The sequence below is a fragment of the Neofelis nebulosa genome, chromosome 5, assembly GCF_028018385.1.
Source record: "Neofelis nebulosa isolate mNeoNeb1 chromosome 5, mNeoNeb1.pri, whole genome shotgun sequence".
Taxonomy (NCBI): domain Eukaryota; kingdom Metazoa; phylum Chordata; class Mammalia; order Carnivora; family Felidae; genus Neofelis; species Neofelis nebulosa.
The window spans coordinates 98,208,343-98,221,664 of NC_080786.1; the positions used below are offsets into that span (position 1 = coordinate 98,208,343).

At 35.7% G+C, this 13,322-nt stretch overlaps 1 protein-coding gene across 37 annotated transcripts in view; it reads left to right on the forward strand.

Annotated features, from left to right (window-relative positions):
• Nucleotides 1-13,322, forward strand: part of ZBTB20 (zinc finger and BTB domain containing 20) — a 777,866-nt gene that overhangs the window by 221,675 nt on the left and 542,869 nt on the right. For 6 of the 37 annotated variants that reach the window (XM_058732422.1, XM_058732427.1, XM_058732435.1 and 3 more), the window contains one exon: nucleotides 10,979-11,051. The exons of 29 other annotated variants lie outside the window; for them this stretch is intronic. The gene's annotated coding sequence lies outside the window, so the exon portion shown is untranslated. Of the gene's footprint in view, nucleotides 1-8,689; nucleotides 8,819-10,978; nucleotides 11,052-13,322 lie in introns of all 37 variants that reach the window. 2 more of the 37 variants (XM_058732426.1, XM_058732425.1) reach the window with 1 other exon arrangement.

Below are 13,322 nucleotides of genomic sequence, written 5' to 3' on the forward strand. Positions count from 1 at the left end.
CTCTGGTAACAGGAATCAGTAAAGGAGGCACAGGGTTTCTTGAACTATCATGTATCCTTTTGGCAAATCATTTTTTCTAGGAGTAACATCACCCCCTTATCTCTTTTTCTGTGTATCCAGGCCATAAGTGAAAGTGGACGGTCAAACTGAGTATCTTTAGATTTAATTTTTTTTTTTAAGTATTACTCTCATAGCAGGCCAAGATTTAGCACAGAACTTTTCAAGAATATGTAGTTATCTTTCCATTTCAGGTGAGTACAAGAAATCTGTTCTTTTCATCTTTACTTTCATTCCAAAGTAGAAATTTCTCCAAATGCTTCATTCAAAATTAAATTGTTTATCTCTAACTAGACAAGGACGTGTAGTAGTAAATTATTGAAATTGATGAGTTTTGATTGAATTTTCCTGAGTTTAATGTGTCTAATCAACATTACACTCACAGCATTATTATTTTCCCATTGCTTGCTGCTGTAACAGATGACAGCATTACCATGACCTAGGCTGATACTATATGAAAAAATGCACAAGGAAGTAGACAGTCTACTGTGGGCATTTGAAAAATGGAGCCAAATAGCATTTTCAGAAATGATTAAGTTTTTAGATGAGAGGGCTTAATTTTTTTTTTCACCAGAGAAACTAAAAAATCTCTTAATACAATTTTTGATAGGCTTTACCTCCATTCCAATTTGTAAACAAAACTATGATGTGATTGATAACACAACATTGTTATCAGTGATACCATTGAATGAATCATGGCACTGTTCTTATCACAATCATGGCAACCAGAAATGGAGGAAAGAACTACTTTCTCAGAAAAATACACAATACAAAATCTTCACTATATAACTTAAATGAGCTAATATTTGTCATCCAAACCATGACTGAGAAATTTTGCTTTTAAAAACAACTATCCAAGTGACCAGAATGTTAAGTCATAATGGAAGAAGGTCATTATCATACTGCAGCTTCAGGTACTACAAATTAAAAAGATACAGAGCACTTCTTATAATTTGCAATCATGCACTAAAATGTTATAGAATATCACGTACTCTTAAAGAGTGTGTATGGCAATATATGCCTGAAATTATAAACCATTTTGACATTTTGTTCTACTCAAGTTGTGTATTTGAGAGCATATATCAATGACAAATTCAAGAAAACAGCTGGGCCAAGGTTAGAAGTTGGCAGTAAAGCATATAAGAAATACATTTCTGATCAGTTTTGTTTGGCATATTTCAACACCTGAGACCTGTTGAGACCCAGAAGCACTACTTGTACAGTGAGTATATTTAGTTTATTCAGCCTGTCAAAATTTTCAGCAATATACATCATTTTCTGTCATCATAAAGACATGAATACAGTTTGTCTACAAAGTACCAAATAGAGATTTGTTCATTGTAGTAGCTGTCGATGCTCAAAGTAGGTATTGGAATCTCAAATGTATTTATCCACTATTCTGTACTGGATTTTTAAGACGTAAAAATATAAACTGTAGAATTATAAGATAATTTACATATCATCTTTCTAATGTAATTCAGTTATTTTATAGATGGGGAAATGGAAACAGTGAATAGGTCTAGACAAGTACAGAGTGAAGGATGAGCAAAGCGGTACTCTTTTTCCTTATACTCTATAACACCGAACAATCATTTTTGCTATTTTTATCTTAAAAATGCATGCAAATGGTAAAAAATTTTTGAAAATAAAGTGGTACACAAGGATATAAAATGAAAAGTATTTCTTCCTCAACTTACAGTGCTATTCCCAGAGTTAAACAGGTCCAAGTGTATTTATGTACAGAAATGTACCAACATACCTTCATTTTAAAAATAGAGAGGGAAAAACAAATAAATAAAAATACAGAGAAAATCGTATCATTCCAGTTTCCCATGTATTTTCTTTGTTTTCTTAATACCATATCTCAGAGATTTTATGGTATTTATACTATAGTATATTATGCTATATCATCTTTTTTAATTGCTACCTAATATTTTCTTTTATAGATTTAACAAAATGTACTTAACTAGTGCCTAATTTATGGATGTTCGGTTATTTCCAATTTCTTTTCTATTCAAAAATATTACAATAAACAGCCTTCTACATGTATTTTGTACTCATTTTAATATACATAATATAATCTCCTAGAATATTTGCATAATTCAAATGTTTATGGCTATTAAGAATTTTTCCTCATGAACATTTTTTTTTGAGTTTATTAATTTGAGAGAGAGAGAGGGAGAGAGAGAGAGAGAGAGAGAGACTGTGCATGCAAGTGAGGGAGGGGCAGAGAGAGAGGGAGAGAGAGAGACTCCTAAGTAGACTCTGTCCTGTTAGCACAGAGCTCGATGTGGGGCTTGAAGCCATGAACTGTGAGATCATGACCTGAGCTGAAATCAAGAGTCAGACAGCTTAATTGACTGAGGCACCCAAGTGCCCCCCTCATAAACATTGCTCTAATATATACTTGTAACAGCAGTGTATGAGAATTCCTGCTTTTCCACAACCTCACCAAAACTGAGTTTGAACAACTTTTTTCCAATCTGAAAAGTGAAAATGATATTTTATCATTATTTTGATTTGCTCTTTTAATTTATGAGTTAGATTTAAAAACATTTAAAGTGTTTACTAGTGTTTGTATTTCTTTTTCTGTAAATTGGTATTAATTTTTTTTTTTAACTTTTTCTGTAGAGGTTTTTATAAAATCTTTTATTGATGTGTATAACCGGTGTTTATATTACAGAAAATAACACTTTCTGTAAGGGGTGTTTAAAATATTTTTGTTTTGGGGGCACCTGGGTGGCTCAGTTGGTTAAGCTTCTGACTCTTCATTTTTGCTCAGGTCATGATCTCACGGTTCACAGGTTCCAGCTCCCCATTGGGGCTATCAGTGAGGGCCCACTTGGGACTCTCTTTCCCCTGCTCTCTGCCCCTCCCCCACTCATTCTCCCACGCACGTTCTCTCTCCCTCTCAAAATAAATAAATTAACTTTAAAAAAATAATAAAAATTAAAATATAACATTTTTTTAGTTTTTAATTTGCTGTTTGACTTTTACTATAGACTTTTTCTGTGGCTAGATTTATCAGTCAGTTCCTTTATGGTATAGAAAACTCCTATCAAAAAATTATCCATATTTTTTTCTAGTACCTTGGTGATTTAGTCTCTTTCAATATTTACATCTTTAATTCAACAAAAATTTATTTTTGTGCATTATATGTTTTAAAAATATTTATTAACACTTATTTTGGGGCATTAAAATAAATTTTTATTTCATTATTTGAAATAAGAGTCACTTTTTTGTCCCCTGAACTTTTTATAGGAAGTCACTAAAGCACTAAGGCAGAAAAAAAAAGTGCTAGAATAAGAACTAAAATGTCAAAATGGCATATTTTTCTTTTATTTATCAATCACTGATGTCTATTGTTTATGACATAGGAAAATCCCGAGAAACTTTTTTACTTGTGAGAATAAATTATTGTATTTTGATAATTCCAGCAATGATTAAATCAGTGAAAGCATCATAGAATAAATCAAACCCCTAGCGAGATACTTTTAACAGTAATTCCAGTTCATATGGTAATGTTCATTTTACTTACTTAAGAGAAGCACTTACTTATCAGTAAGACCTTATAACTGTACAAATAAAATCAAAGTATGAACGTTGTAATTTAAGCAGGATGTAATAGCCAGGTGATAAATAGACATATTTGTACCTTGAAAAGTTCCCTTCCAGTCACCTTCATTACCGAAGGGCATTTACTTCCTTTGCTTTTCTAAAGCTTAAAAAGCAGCTCAAAGACTAGAAGGGGTCTGATGGCTTTCATTTTTGAAAGTTTGTAAGTAAGTAAAGTAAATAATTAAGCTAGAAGAGTGGACTATTTAGCAATAAAAGAATATTATTCAGTTTAACAGCTATTCTATTCATGACTGGAATTGACAAGGAGAGACCTAAGGACAGGTGAGATGTGAAATCTAAGTGAGGGAGAGGAATCAGGAAATGTAATTTAACTTTTTTCTACCCTTTATTTTTAATAGAATGTTCATTTTTCTATTGTAAAAGTAAGACATCAGCATTGTAAAACTATTTGGAAAACACAAAAAAAGCAGAAAAGAAGACAATAAAATCACCCTTGATATTATGATTGTCACTTAGAAGATCAATCATTGTTAACATTTTGATGTGTGTATGTGTGCGTTCAAAAATATAGGATTATACTCTGTGTGATTGTGGATTCTGATTCAACTAGCAATATATTGTGAACATTTGTTTGTGTTAATAAATAAATTTTCTGTGGCATGATTTTTTTGTTGATTTTATAGTGTTCCACTCAATGGATGTGTTATAATAATTTAGCCAATCTCTTACTCTTGGACATGCAAGTTGCTTCCAGTTTTTCTCTATTCAAAATAACATATGGGTCACCGAGGTGGCTCAGTCGGTTTAGCATCTGACTTCTGCTCAGGTCATGATCTCACGGTTCATGAGTTCGAGCTCCGCATTGGGTTCTGTGCTGATAGCTTGGAGCCTGGAGCCTGCTTCGGATTCTGTGTCTCCCTCTTTCTCTGCCTCTCTCCTGCTCACTGTCTCTGTCTCTCCCTGTCTCAAAAATAAATTAACATTAAAAAAATTAAAAAATATAACATATGATGAATGTTGTTGTGTACACATTTTTATGAACATCCCCGATTATGTCCTTTGGATAAATTACTATAAGCAGAATAGAGTCACAGATATATGCGTTTTTCAAGCTTTTGACGCATTTAGCTATACCACTTACCTGTTGTTGCGGCTTGGTCAGCAGTCTTTGCAAGTGTCTGCTCATATCTTAATCAGTTCTTGATATGTAACTTTATATGGCTCAAAGAAAAACTATCAGTGGTCTCAGAAGGATGAGTACAGAGGGGTAGAGGAGGTCAACCAGAGTTAAGTGATGTTTTTGTCTAGGAGATGTTGCAGGCTGCCACAGGCTATGGAGAGTAGCTCCAAAATGAACTTGCATTTTCAGAAGCGGTTCAGACTCTGAATGTTAACTTGGCACAGTTGAAATGTCCCTATTTGCTTTGAGGCAATGGCTTGACCCCTCAGGCACACCCCATGTATTCAGTGATTGAGACCACTTACTCATACTAATCATTGCACACAGAAAATACATAAAAGATTTGTATTCATCACTCAATATATTTTGCTCCTCAAGAGTCATGAAACATTCAGGGTATATTAACTGGCAAATGCACACCTGGAGTATGTTACTTAGCTTTAGAAACTGCTAATTTAAAAAAATCAAATATTTAATTTTGAGGAAAAAAATCAGTTTTGGATTTTGAGCATATATATCATCTTTCATTTTGGCCCAATTAACCCAGCAGGTGTGTGCAAATTAGGTCACTACTTTGTCACCGTGGTAACATGCTTTGGGGAGGTGGATCTTAACCACCTCCAACACAGGTGATGTTGGCTGAGTTAGTATTAGGAGATGCTTTACAAACAAACAAGGCAGAATTTAATCTGTCAGAGTGTAGAAAATAGGTCTGATGCTGGGTGTCAACAGATAATATTCTGTGACATGAAAAATAAGTACAACCTCAAATTTATATCAACAGGAGATAGCTAATGAGCCTTAGAAACAGAACTTACACGTAAAACTTACTGACAGTCACTCACGAGGTGATTGCCTCAATCTGTCATGGAGCATGGGGTATGGGGGTCAGGGTCAGGTTCCCTGGAATTTAAGGATTTTTCAAGCTAAGTCATGGTTTTTAGCGGATCAACTCCTTCCTTTCCCCTCATTATAGGGACTAGAATCTAGTCAGTACCTAGGGGTTTTTAAAAGGACAGCGTCTCATCATTTCTTTTAAGTGCTATTTTGGATCATTATTTGGAATTGCTTATGGGTTAGGAAGTTGGCAGACTTGGTCTACGCCAGCACTCCAGCATTAATACAAGTCTCTAACTCAGGCTTCTTCTCACCAGGTGGAAAAATCAGACATGCTTCAAGATCGCTGGTAGAGATTGTGCAATCTGTTTGGCTGCTGAAGGTTCCAAATCACGTGGGCATTCTGCAGCCCCACAGAGTGGTAGAATTTCTTCACTTATCACTGACAAGTTCACACCTCTTTTGGTCATTAAAATTCTAAATCTGCATTATCAGATGCAGAAAACAGGCCAAACTAATGATATTAAATGCATTTCCAAGAAAATGCATCTTCCATGACCTCTTTTAGCACCCACTTATGGATTATATTTTCATTGAGCCTGTGGGGCCAATTCATATGCGGCTTTATGTTTTTTGGTTTGTCCTATATTGCCTTATATCTGTATCATTTGTTATAATTTTAAAGTATTTTTGTATACCATATTTCATTTTTTGTGGTATTTTACACATGGCATTTCAGAAACTCAAATCCCTCTAGTGTTTATTTTCAGTTGGTTGTGACCGCAGCTTTATTACTTATTTCATGTGTTTTCAATAGTTAATATTTACAAAACACTGAACAAACTCTTCAAGATTGCTTTCTGTAATCTCCCTTTCCATGCGTCAAAGATGAGAGGTACAGAGAAGAGTCATAGTGACTTACCCTGTGTCACAGAGTGTATGAATTCACTTTCAAAGGAGGATCAAGGACCCCTGGTTTCCAGTTCTTTTTTTTTTTTTTCTTTCTTTTTTTTTCTTTTCTTCTCTTATTCAAATCTCTCAGTAGTCTTCCGGGTTTGGAGACTTACAAAAATGGTGCCATTGCAAAGTGGAGAGCAGTTGACTCAACTCTTTATCTCTCACTTCTCCTTCAGCATATATTCTCTCCCTATATTCAGGTCTTCCTTTCCCATCTACTCCCCAGTGGATGCTGAAAAACATTTCTTTTGAAGAGTTGGTTCATAACGTACAGAAAGCCCTGAAGTCTCAGTAAAATCTGTTCTTACTAAGGGTAAGGGTAGGCATTTTTCACTGGTGAACAGCATGTCATATCTACCCTGACGGTTAGTGGAACAAGGCCTGTGGCAGCACAAATTAGCATCGGAACAGAGCTTTATCACAGTGGAATCCCAGGTGGATTTAGGAATAAGACTCTAAACAAAAATATGTGGAGGGATTGAATCCATCAAATCTAATAAAGGAAATTATAGTAGATTCAGGGAACTTGGACCCCTGAATTGTAGTAACCAAGCTGGGGAAGAAATGGGCAGTTAAACAAAGTAGTGCTGTATCTTTCATTGTTTGATGAAATAATTTTTGCCCCTTTTAACTGGTATGTTGAAAAAAAAAAAGCCTGGTATATTTGAAACAAAGAGCTTACACAGTCACTGAGCTGGTTGGTTTTTATACCTTCCTTTACTGAGTATTGTCCTTCAGTACAATACAGAGCCATTTCTTTGTTCTCACAAGCTAGCAGTTAAATTGTATGTAAATGTATGCAAATTAGATGCTGTCTAATAAAGAGAGTCATTAGATGGAAGAAATATTTAGTTTAGAAAAAAAAAGCAGGTGTATTGTGTAAAAGAAAATGTAAGGCTACAAAAAAGCCCAAACTTCTGTGGACAGTTATAGAAAAAAATTATTAAAATAGATTTTTAAAAGACTTACGTCTTCCTGACCTTTCCTTTGTGCTTATATATATGTGTGTGTTTTTTAAATATTTACATATAAAACTAGGGGATTGGCTTCCTTCCCAGAATTACTGGAAGCACCTTCACCAGGAACATTTGGACTTGAATAATCTCCACAGCAGCATTTTCTTTCTTGAATTAAATGAATTGTAAAATGGATGATTGGCTCAGGAACACTGACTGCTTTTGTGGGTTCCTTTCCTTTAGGTTGAGAGGCTTATGGCTCCATGGTGGGTAGCTTGCAACTGATGATCTTGGCTACTTTGAGGTTCCCCTTCCAAGCTAGTCCACCCCAGCCTTATAAAAGCTACTGTAGGCGCCTTAAAAGATACGTAGACTATAAACTTCTTTAGAGGAACCAACAGTTCTTTTTGAGTTTGATCAATGCTATATTGAATGTTTAGCACAATACTTAGCACTTACTAAGCACTCACATTTATTTTTGAAAGACTAAATGAATGATTGAGTAAATAAAAAAAAAGTAATTTGACATATGTTAAACATTTTAATGGCCAATAAAGTGGTTATGGGTATGTCAAATACCTTTGTAGTCCCCAGCAAACAGTTAGTAAAGCAATTGCCCAGATTTGCATACAGCAGTTACAGGTTAAGCACACAGTGAAATACATACTTTACTGTCTAGTTTCCTCAAGCCCACAGTAACAAATGTGTCAAGTGCTTACCATGTCCATCACTCATTGTGGCAGCTGTTGTGGGGGGCAAAGATGAAAAGCCAGAGTGGTTTCTCTCTGGGAGCTCCTAGTGTTCCAGAGGAATCAGACACATACCACCTACTTAAAACATAGCAAACCATACACAGTAGAGTTACAGCTAAAATATTATGGGAGCACCAGAAAAAGAGAGAGAGAGAGAGAGGGAGAGAAATTCTGACTGAAGAGTATCTGAGATGGTTTCCTAGATTCCTGGAGGAAAGTGGGATGGAAGGAATGAATCCTTTGAAGGTCACCAGGAGCAGATGGTTGGCCATGGTTGGTAGAGAAAAGGCAAGTTGCAGAATTCTCTAAGTTGCAGTACTAAGTTAATACAAACATACTAGATTTTCTTCTATTCTCTTATGCATTTCCAGCAACAGCTTGATTTTAACCTCTGTAGAAACACAAATGAGAGCTGTGTAACGGATACATGAATGACGAAAGCTAAATTATAACTCCAAATCAAAATTCTAATCACATTCAGCTACTGAATAGGAAATAAGGTAAAGTATGCAAAAAATGTTGTAACTTTTTAATTCTAAGGCATTAAATATATAAAATTATATTATTGTTCATAATGTTTAAGATTGTCCATGGTATGAAATAAAATTTAGGGGATAAGAGGTTTAGAGACCTAGAATTGGGGAATCTCATGTATAGGTAGTGCCTTACAGTTTACAAAGTACCTTCCTAAATTACTGTTTTATTTTATTATCACAGCAACTTTTGAGGTTTCAGAACTGGCCTTATTATTTCCATTTCACAGGTGAGGGAACTGAACTACTGAGAAGTTAAGTGACTTAGCTGAGGTCACAGGGTAAATATCAGAGCCAGGTTTTCCTGAAAGGCTGTCCAATTCTTTTCATATACCTCATTAAAACCCAGAAACAATGCATGGGATAGTTCTATAGCTACATAAGAAGCATACATCCTGGGGGTGCCTGGGTTGCTCAGCCAGTTGAGCATCCAACTTCTGGTTTCAGCTCAGGTCATGATGTCATGGTTCATGTGATTGAGCCCCGCATCAGGCTCCATGCTGACAGTGCAGAGCCTGCTTGGGATTCTCTCTCCCTCTCTCTCTGCTGCCCCTCTTTCAGTTGCATGTTCTCTCTCTCTCTCTCTCTCTCTCTCTCTCTCTCAAAATAAATAAACTAAAAAAAAAAATTAAAAAAAGAAAGAAGCATACATCCTTGTTCTAATTTGATTCCAAACATTTTTTATCTATTTGGTTTTATAGCCACCTGTTGTCCATTTTGATATGGGTAAAATATGCAAGGCTGAAACTGAGGAATGCACACATGGGCAAGAATGGTTATTTTGATAACTGATATGGATATTAAAATCATGATGGGTCTATGGATTGAAAGCATTTTAATGTATTTTTCTTGACTTTTGAGTAAAAGAAAAGATTTCCATGTGAAGGTGCAAAATATGCCCTACCGAACTCATCTTGGAGGTAACCAAAGGGCTGTGGGACTAACAGCTTTTGATATTACTTAGTGCTTATTATTGTTATTATTATTATTTCTTTTTAATTATGCAAAGTGCTAATCAGTTTGATTATGCACAGTGCTAATCAGGTTAATTATGCAAAGTGCTAATCAGTTCTTCTTGAAGCACACGAGGAGAGCAGAGGTGCTGGCGGTGAATGGCGTTGGTTGATGGGGTAGTCACGGCAGTCATTCCTTATTAAGATAGGAGTAGACAAGATAGCAAGGGGATTTTTCCATAAAAATAAGGAGGAAAGGAGAGAGAACTATGAGCACACGAAAGACTGCGGTTTTGGCAGGACGGTGCTTACGCATCGAAAGCTGTTTTTCCCCTGTTGCGTAGTTTGGTTGGATAGTCTCTGCTATATTTTGAAGGCACTCATTTGAAGCCAAAAAGACTGCAGAGGGAAAGAAACAGAGTATTGTATAGCTAGACAAGTTGTCAAAACAACTTATTGTAGTTGGCAAGCACCAATTCCTGGGAGGACAGTAGAGGAAGTAGAATCTAATAGACCTATACATGAAAGAGGACATCAATAAAGAGAATTGAACAATTAAAGGAGTGCCATTCTGATAAAATAAACAGGGCCATCTCACCACCACATTGTTAGTGGGATGGCCGTCTGTGTAGCATATTTCCTGAGATGAACTGAGGGCTTCTTGGTGCTGGCAGTGGTCTCTACTGAGGGTGGTGATGACGAATATGACAATAAGAGTTTTATGTAATAGCTCCTAGTTGGATCAGCCTTGTTGCTGCAGAAATCAAAGTGAATTTTAATATTAACTTGCAGGTCTGTGCTTATTAAGCTGGGTGACTTCCTGTGAAGATGAGTTTATAGCAATATGTTCATATGTTTTTATAGAACAATGACCATGGAGCTCCCCTAGGAAAGCCCTTTTTATTCACTCCTCCTGTTCTATTCTGTGGTTTGATAAGCTATCAGTGAAATGCTGCGATACCCACTTGTTTGAATGTATTCAAAGAGCAGAAAGCATTTCAGGATTACTAAGTGAATATTCATTTTTTTTTTTAAAGAAATATGTTCGGTCCATGTGACTTTTCCTTTACTCTGGAATTTGAGCAGGAGATTTAGAAGTCATTTATAAAAGGGAGGGTCTCCTTCCCCCTTTACAACCTGATAAACCAAGTATTTATTTACTTTTCCTTTTCAGGCCTCTGCCTAAGTACAGCTCATCTTCACAAATGCCTGTAGTGAGCTTGATTTCTGGAAATGTCCAAATAATGGTAAGACTCCTACAGAGGCAAAGTCATGGGTGATATCTTCAGAGTAGGACATATTAATGAGGGATTTGTCCAGACAGCACTGGTATTGGAATAAAGACAGGCCTTCAGTTTTCATTTTTATTTTAACAGGACCAATTTCATTTTAAAATATGAAGAGAATGTCATAAATCTTTGGTTTCCAAGGAGAGTCTGGAAAGGAATAGATTGTTAGAGGACAGCGCCCACAAATTGAGAAAGCCTGTTGGGGGCCCTTTGAGAATTTGGCTGGAAAATTCTGTTATAAGCAGTCCTTCTGCTCAGCTTCATGGGAACATGGTTTTAGAAATGAAACATTGCTTCTGTGTTCCCCATCCCCCCCAAAACTAAGATTAAGATGAAATGTTCATATTACCACTTTATCAAAAGTATTTTGAGTTATTTCTTGATAAGTTTAAAAAATTCCCAATGATTCTACCCAAAGGATACCTTACCAGTTCCACTCATTGACAGTATACTAAACTTGATTTCTGATGAAGTCATTTTAAAGCAGAGACCTTGCTATGTAAGGCATTTTAAGAGGTTGCTGGAAGGTTTCAAGGAGAAAATGATATGAACCAAATGGCAAACAAAAATTAATTTAGCTAATATGTCCAAACTTCTGATTAATTACACACTTGCACCCACATCACACACACTCCCACACACAGACCCACTCATCCCTTTATGAAACTACTACTATTTTATAAAATGTGTATTATGTGCCAGTAACAGTACCATTTACCATCCTGAATAATGGAGATGCAATTATTCAAAAAGAAACAAGTGCCCAGCATTATGGAGCTCACCCACACAGGACAAAATGGTATTTTTCTCATGATCTGCAGGCTTAAGAACACAGAGTTTGTACTTTATTCCTTCTCAAAACTTTTCTCCTTAGTAATCTATATAATTCAATTAGCTAGCACTAGTATCTTTATATTTGCTAAATAAGAAGTTGTACTAGATGGTTTCCCAGGTATCTTCATTTCAAATATGCTGTGCTAGAGTTATTTAGATAATCTGATTATACTATAAAATGAATTTATTCTCTATTAATGATGTGAAGACCTTTAGGTTCATACACAGTCTCTCTTAGACTTTGATCTTTGAGAAAATAAGGTAATTTTTGACTAATTCTGTGGACACAGCTTCCTTGGATTTAGGTCAAAATTGAATATATAAAGGGTGGACTTTGGAATCCATCGTTACTGAGTTTGAATCCTGGCTCTTTCAGTTACTAGCTGAGCAAGTCATAACTGCTTTGAGCCTCTGTTTCCTCATAGTTCCTATTTCACAGGGTGGTTATGAGTATTAGTTGAAATAAACTATATAAATCACTGAAGTCAATGCCCAGCGGCACCCTGGAACATAGCTTTGCTCCATAGTCAGTCCCTTTTTCATTTCTGGCAACTGTAGCCTTTCTGGCTCTTGCTACCAAAAATATCTTGCTTCCTTTCCCCAAGCTGCTTTTTCTTGCATTAAGCCTGTACTTCAATTAACTTGGTATTTTTTCTCCCATTACATCTTTATAGTTTATTTCTCCTTGCTCTCCTTCTTATGTACGTTGACTACTTGCCTGCTTTTTCTGAGTCAATTTTGGGGTACTTGTGTTTATCATATGTAATATAGCCTTGATTACACAAAAAAATATGTGCAACTGTAACTCAAGTCAATTATACAGAAATATGCTGTTTAAGTCAGAGCTGGACTATAGTTGTTTATGTTTTCGATTTCCTGACCATACTGGAAACTTCTTGAGGGCAAGGATAGTGTCTTTAATTCTTGTATTCCCAATATTTATCATGTGCTCTACCAAGAGGAATCTCACAAGCTAACAAGGGGCAAGAGTTTTAAAACAGTAACACATATGATCTACGAGTAGGAAAGTGTTGAGGAAGAGAAGAAGTTGAGGCTTCGTGTAGTAGATACTGGGAAGGCTTCCAAGAACAAATAATGTCTAAGTCTGCCCTTTAAAAAAAAAGTTCTTATTTTCTTTTCCTGGAGGAAAGAGGGAAGAAAAATAAATTTTATGTAGGAATAAGAGCTTATGTGTACAAACAGTTGATTGGTGGCAAGAAAGCAGGGGATCAGGTGACAGAAAGGAAGTCTAGAAAGTTAAATTGGGAATGTATTATGAAGGGCCTACAAGCTGTTTAATGTTTTGTGTGAATAATCTTCACTTTCCAACATGAATGTATTTTTGTGTTCAAGAGAACACTATGTCACAAGAATACGGACAGTAGCTTTTTTATG